The 7,654-nt window shown below is 36.6% G+C and overlaps 1 pseudogene; it reads right to left on the minus strand.

Moving 5' to 3' along the window:
* Nucleotides 1-7,654, minus strand: part of LOC102742004 (V-type proton ATPase subunit D-like) — a 20,649-nt pseudogene that overhangs the window by 448 nt on the left and 12,547 nt on the right.

The raw sequence follows: 7,654 nt of genomic DNA on the forward strand, positions 1-7,654 counted from the left end.
TCTTCTGAATTTTCCTTAACCTGTAGAATTCTTCTCACTTTCTCTTATCCAGCTCTGTGATGATATGAGCAAGGGTACTGGGGAATGATGGCATGTTCTGTGGCATTTACACACCTGTTGGTTATCTTAATAGCTTCATCCAAAGTAACAAAGGAAGCCTGCAGTGAAGCTCCTCCCACCGGTACTTCCACTGCTCTGGCTTAATTCTAATGGCCAAACCAGTCAGTTCACACCTGCTGGTTCGTTCCTTCATTCCTTCGTTCCTTCGGATAATGTTCAAATTCCTGGCAGAGTCACACCGGCTGCATTATATTTCTTCTCTGGAAGCTTCAGTAGGGCTTTCTGTACATTGTGGACAATGTAGTGCGGAAGTCCCTTGCTGTGAACGTGGCCTCAGCAAATGTAAAGGCAGCTTCTCTCAACACTTCACCCATCAACATTTTAGTCCCTATTACCTTCTTTAGGATCTGTTGAAATGGAAGAGTTAAGGCAGTTAGAGTTGCCCGACTGGATGGTGGGACATTGATAATTTGGCTGCAACAGCCCCAGCTCCAGTCTCCCTCTGCCCACGTCAGCGTCGGGACAGTGCTAACTCAGGGAGGGAAACAGAGATAGTAATTATATCTGTAATGTTGCATTTCTTGAAAAATGAAGTAACTGAAGTAAACACAAAATAATATAAAGATTTGATAAAGGTAAGTGGTGGGAACACAGATATATATTACATTTTCCAAAGTTATCTATATAATAAAGAATAACTTTTAAGAAGTAGATTTAAAATAAAAATTCATGCCTTCCAGTCCCTAAGCAAAAAGATTTTTTTCAAACACATGCACTACTTTTTCTAATTTTTCTCTTGATATTTCATTCCCTAGTGATTTAAATTCTTCCCTATCAGCCTCAATGACTAAGTACCTTTGGTTGTAATTAAATAACTATTTAATTAAGAGATAATTTTTAACACTTTTATAAAGGATATCCTTTTATATTTATAGTGTTGGAAAGCATACCATTTTATAAAGGATAATATATAATATAAATTATTGCAAATTTGTAATAAAGTTCCTTCCATACACTAAATTTTTATTATGGATGTATATTCCAATTGCTCTTCCATTTCCAGACTTTCAGCAGAGTATTTTTTAACAGCATAGACATTTTTAATATTGTTCAATGATTCAGGTGCCTGGGTGGCTCAGTTGGTTAAGCGACTGCTTTCGGTTCAGGTCATATTCCTGGAGTCCCAGAATCGAGTCCCGCATCGGGCTCCCTGCTTGGCAGGGAGTCTGCTTTTCCCTCTGACCCTCCCCCCTCTCATGCTCTCTCTCTCTCTCAAATAAATAAATAAAATCTTTAAAAAAAATATTGTTCAATGATTCAAGGAGGAAATTGCTCAAATCTTGACATCATTTTTTAATCACAATTTATTCAATTTAGATTAACCTCCCCTTTTAAAAAAGTATTGCTATGATTGACTTCTAATATATTCTTAAACCTGTGACCTTTTTGGTAGACATAAATAAGAAAAAAGAATAGTCTTCATTCTTCCTTTACCCAGTTAATCCACCAGAAGCAATTTAAGTCAAAAAGCTTAGGAATAATTAAATTTCCAAGCAAAAATATAAGGAGAAATATAAGCTTCAGAATTTAGTACAATAACTTAGCTAACAAAGCAAATAGAATGGGATTAGGAAAATCATGGTCACTCCTACAACATATACAGGATGAGTAGAAACTCTTTTTTTTTTTCAAACCATCCAGATTAACAAGTTAATTTTTTCTTACGGTTATCCAGTTAGTTGAAAAACATTAAGGAGATTGTTTTGTGAGAACACTGTAATAGGCGTTGTGTACATATTTTTTCATAGGCCATGTTGTACTTAAGAAGTATACATAGGAGTGAGGAGTAAAGACTCCTTAAGAAGCACTTTGGAAACAATTGTAATGCAGAACATTAGCAAATTAATCAACTCCAACATCTTTTTTCTAATATCCAATTCCAACATCTTACTTCTAATATCTGGTTCAGAGTGCAAAGAAATGACACATCACCCAATATTTTGTATCTTTAGCACAAAATTATGGCAGAATCAAGAAGTAATCAAGAAATTTGGCTTTGGACCCCCAGTCTTGTGATTTTTTATTTTATTTTATTTTTATTTTTTTCCAAGTCTTGTGATTTTATTATGGTTTCTCTTCAACAGCTATATTCCTTCAAAGTTATATTTATTTATTTAATATACACCATGTGCTAGATACTGTTACAAGCATGTTAGAAATAATAATTCATTTATATCAATGAGAGTTAAAAGATGCAGCACTACAAAATGACCCCAAATTTCAGTGGCTCGTAACAGCGTGTATATCTCATTATATGTTGACTTTGAGTGTGACTCTGCTTCATGCCCTCTTTACTCCAGGTTGCAGGCTGAAGAAACCCCTATCTGAGACGTCACCATTCTCACAGCAGAGGGGAGAGAAACAATGGTGAAAATATATGATGGATCTTAAAGTTTTTGCTTATAATTTATATACATCACTTAAGCTCACATTTCAAAGGCCAAAAAAAAAGTGACTTGACCAAGTCTGACAATGGAGCAGAGAGATGGGTAATCCTCCCAGGAGGAAGAACTGTGAAAATTGAAAATGCTACAGCATACCATCATCATAGCAACTATACTAGGACAGATATTATTATTACCCCCATTTTACAACTGAAGTAACTGAGGCATTAGGATATTAAGTAACCTGATGAAGGCCACACACAGCTACTAAGTAACAGAGCCAGGATTTGACACCCAGGCAATTCAGCTCTGAACAACTATACTTCTCTGACTCCTTATGTTCTTGAACTATTATTTTCACTTCTTCATCAAAATTCTGAAATTCATTCACGCAGAAATATTTGACAGGAAAAAGTTTAAATAGACACTCTCCCAAAGGGATTTGCATCTTAAGGCAATAAAGCCTTAAGATAAAGGTGCAAGGTTCAGACAGCTGGATTTCAGAAGCTTAGTGGAGAATGCAGCCTTCCCAATGCCTCTGAAATCACATCTAATAATCAGCCCCTTATTCTGTGTATAAACAGTCACTTAACTGCTTTGCTTGAGTCTATGCTCAAATATCACCTATTCAGACAGGCCTTTCCTCAAAATTCTATTTTTTTAAAAATATACATGCATCATTATCACCACAATAACTACCTCTTTTATCCTTTATCCCTTTCCCCTGCTTTATTTTTCCCTCATAGGATACTAATTTTATCAGGGCGCTTGGGTGGCTCAGTGGGTTAAGCATCTGCCTTCGGCTCAGGTCATGATTTCAGGGTCCTAGGACTGAGTCCCATATCAGGTTCTTAGTTCAGTGTGGAGCCTGCTTCTCCCTCTGTCTGCCACTCCCCCTGCTTGTGCTCTTTCTCTCTCTCTCTCACAAATAAATAAATAAAATTTTTTTAAAAAAATAAAAATAAAAAAATAAAGTGCTAAAGGAAAAAAATGTTAAAATAGCACTCTATGTTGAGTGAATATATCCCAAATGGGTGGAATAGACGTTTGAAAATGAAAAAAACAAAAAAATTCCACATTCAAAAACCAGGAGCTGTGTGCCTGTGCCTGGGTGGCTCAGTCAGTTAAGCGTCTGCTTTCAGCTCAGGTCATGATCCCAGAGTCCTGGGATCGAGTCCTGTATCGGGCTCCTTGTTCAGCAGGGAGCCTGCTTCTCCCTCTGCCTGCTACTCCCCCTGCTCATGTGTTCTCTCTCTCTCTCAATCTGACAAATAAATAAAATCTTAAAATAAAAAAGCCAGACACAAAAGAGTACACAGCACATGGATTTACTAATTTAAAATTCAAGAGCACACAGAACTAACTTCTGATGATAGAAACCAGAACAGTGGTTGCTTCTGGCAGGTAGGAATTAACAGACAGGGGCCACAAGAGAACTTTTTGTGGTGACAGAAATATTCTATATCTTGATTGACTATGCGTTACGTAGGTTATACACTTTTTAAAACTCACTGAATTGTACATTTAAACCTGTTTTCCTGTACGTAAAGTATACTTCAAAAAACAAAAACCACAGCAGAATTTTCAAATAAATTATAACCTAGTTTTAAAATTTGTATGGAAAAGCAAAACTTAAAATAACCAAGACACTGTTGAAGAAGGAGGAGAAAAGCGAGGAAAACACTTTATGCACATAAAAATCAAGATTTATTATAAACCTATTGTAATTTTTAAATGTGGCATTTGTGAAGGGATAAATTGACCTATGGAATAGAACACAGAGGCTCCAAACAGAATCTCAAACAAATGGAACCTTGATTTATGTTGGAGATAGCACTGAAAATCACTAAAACTATATTTGATGAATAGTACTGGAAAAATTGGTTATTCAAACTAATATAAAATATACACATAAAAAATTAATTCTAAATTGATTGGAGATTTAAATGTGATGGGCAAAACTTCACAATTTTCAGAAAAAATATGGCAAAATATTTTTATGACCTCATGGTAGGAAAGAACTTTTCAAAAAAAAGATACTGATAAATTTGATAAATTAAATTTTAAATTTCTGTCTATCAAAAGACACCAAAAGCAGAGTGGAGAAAATTTTACAAAAAGGAATAATAAAACAAGAATAAGCTAGATTTATGAAGAACTTTTACAAAACTATAAGAAAAAGATAGGGACGTCTGGGTGGCTCAGTTGTTAAGCATCTGCCTTCGGCTCAGATCATGATCCCAGGGTCCTGGGATCGAGCCCCGCATCAGGCTTCCTGCTCCACGGGAGGCCTGCTTCTCCCTCTCCCACTCACCCTGCTTGTGTTCCCTCTCTCTCTGTGTCTCTCTCTGTCAAATAAATAAAATCTTTAAAAAAAAAAAAGAAAGAAAAAAGATAAGCACCCCTCCCAAATGGGCAGAAATTCAAAAAGCATGTCACAGAGAAGAAAAAAATAAAACAAACAGCAACAAAGAAAAACACAGAGGAAAATGTCAACCTTATTAGCAGCAGTATGAACTCTTCCTTTTTTTTTTATGTACTATGTGCTGCAGGAGTAATGCTTAGAGCATTAGACATAGAGGTTGTGCGAAATTATGGGTAATGTAAAATAAACAAATGTTAAAATCAATGTTCAGCTAAAACTAAGACCCTAACCTGAGTTCACCATCATAAATGAACTTTTCAGATGTCAGAATCTTGGAATTTTACCTAAAAGTAATTTTTACTATAATTTTATCATTAAAACCAGTAGTAAATTCTTAAAAAATTGACACAGTAAAAGAAGAACATTTTATCAGTACTTTCAACTGATAGATTCTCCTGTGCTCACCATACAACTCATGTGTGATATGAAATACATGCATCCTTGCAACTGAGGTTGGTAGAGGAACATGATATTTTAGGAGTTTCTCATTTTTTCTTAACACTGTCTTCCTTTATTCTATATATTCTTTGTTATGCCTCGATCAAAGATGATTTGTCACAGGTGTTGTACATGATTTAGGTTGTTTCCCCACCTTGTGAAATTTTAACAAAGCAAGTAACATTTTGCTTTTTATCCATTCCTCAAGCTGTGAAGAATTTCCAAAGTGAACTTTTTCCTGAAAGACTCATGGCTTAATGGAATTAAGTCTCCAAAACAAAAACAAAAACAAAAACAACCAACAAAAAAACAAAAAAACCCACAAACTATAAAATAAAAATAATTTGAGGGACACCTGGGTGGCTCAGTCAGTTAAGCTTCCAACTCTTGGTTTCTGCTGCTCAGGTCATTATCTCAGGGTTGTGAGATGGAGCCCCGCATCGGGCTCTGCTTAGAATTCTTTCTCTCCCTCTGCCCCTCCCTCCTGTCTTAAAAATAAATAAATAAATAGACTTGTTTTTAAAATATATATATTATAATAATTTGAAATTTTTTTTAAATTAATATTTGAATACTGATACAACTCCTAAGACTAATTCTAATCTTCATATGGTTTCTATTATTCTTTCTTTAATATTTTTAAAGACTTTATTTATTTTAGAGAGAGAGAGCATGAGGAGGGAGGGGCAGAGGGAGGAGTGGAAGAAGTGAAAAGGCAGAAGGCAGAAGTTTAACGACTGAGCCACTCAGGTACCCCTCTATTATTCTTTCTTATGTTATTTAAATTTTATAAATATTTACTGACTCTAAGAGGATATAATAGTCTTCCTAACATTATCTAGCTAATTAATGCTCCCTTAATATTAATCTTTACTTTAAATCTACTTCCTTATAAATTTATTGTTTAAAATCTGATTATTTTTGTATGTAAAGTTAGCAATTTGCACAATCATCATTAAATATTGCCCTATTTTATTCTTGCAATAACATTTACATTGTATTTCAACCATCAACATCTTAAATCTGTAGACATATGTTTCATTCCAAACCACATGTAGAATGTATATCTACATTTGAAAGAGAATATTCAGATAGTAGCAATAAATCTGAATTATATGCTTTGTTCCTGTTGTTGGCATTGCTATGCAGATTCATTGTGATAGGAACCTATAGGACCACATTGCTGATTCTGCAAACATATAGAATGACAACTGAAGTAGGCATTTGGCCTCTAAAGACAAAAATTTTGGCCAAATACTTAGGCTAACACCAAACCATGGGTGCATCTCTAAAAGGAAGTATGAAAAATATCTATTTCCTAGACAGTCACTCATCCCAAATCCACACAAATATATACACAAACTCTTTATCTTCAAACTTTAAGTTTGTCCAGGTACAAAAAACCACAGATATTGGACATAAAGATGTTCAATGGATCATGTTATCGTTTGTCTTGTTCTCATTGATAACCATGATTTATTCTCATCTATACCCCAATGCCACTTATAAAACTACACAGAAGCCCTAGGCAACCACACACAGCCATATCCCATTCCCAACATACACCCCCCACATGGTCATAGCAATGCCTCAGAATGGTCTTGGACTTGAGAGATGACGAAGGACCTTCCTAGTGTTCAGAGGTATCAGCACCCAACTTGGGAGAGGTTAAGAAGGTCTAAGGGACTGTGGATCTAGTAAATTGAAAGCATGGCCTCACCTAGGCTCTGGCTGTGGATCCATCCAGTGTGGGGATAAGGGACAATTTTGCATAAGCACCAGCAACTTTATTCAACACAGACTCTTTAACATAAAAATAGAAGCAAAACAGGGGGCGGAGCAAGATGGCAGAGGAGTAGGAGACCTGGATTTCGTCTGGTCCCAGGAATTCAGCTGGATAGGGATCAAACCATTCTGAACACCTACAAACTCAACAGGAGATCGAAGAAAAGAATAGCAACAACTCTCTGAACAGAAAAGCGACCACTTTCTGGAAGGTAGGACGTGCGGAGAAGTGAATCCGAGGCGATATCCACGAGGATAGACGGAGGGGGAGGGGGCCTCCACTGGCTGCTTCTGGCAAGTGATAGAGCCGCGGAGCACAAAATCGGAACTTTTAGAAGTCGGCTCCGCTGTGGGACGTCGCTCCGGTGGCTAAGTGGGGGGTGGAACCCTTGCGGGACAGTGTGGTCTCAGGACCCTCGGGGTCACAGAAAGACTGGGGGTGCCTGAGTGCAGATGAGCTCCCAGGTATCGGAGTGGGGAAGCCAGCTGCAGAGACGGAGCT

This window comes from Leptonychotes weddellii, chromosome 2 (assembly GCF_054177405.1).
Source record: "Leptonychotes weddellii isolate Sample4059 chromosome 2, ASM5417740v2, whole genome shotgun sequence".
Taxonomy (NCBI): Eukaryota; Metazoa; Chordata; class Mammalia; order Carnivora; family Phocidae; genus Leptonychotes; species Leptonychotes weddellii.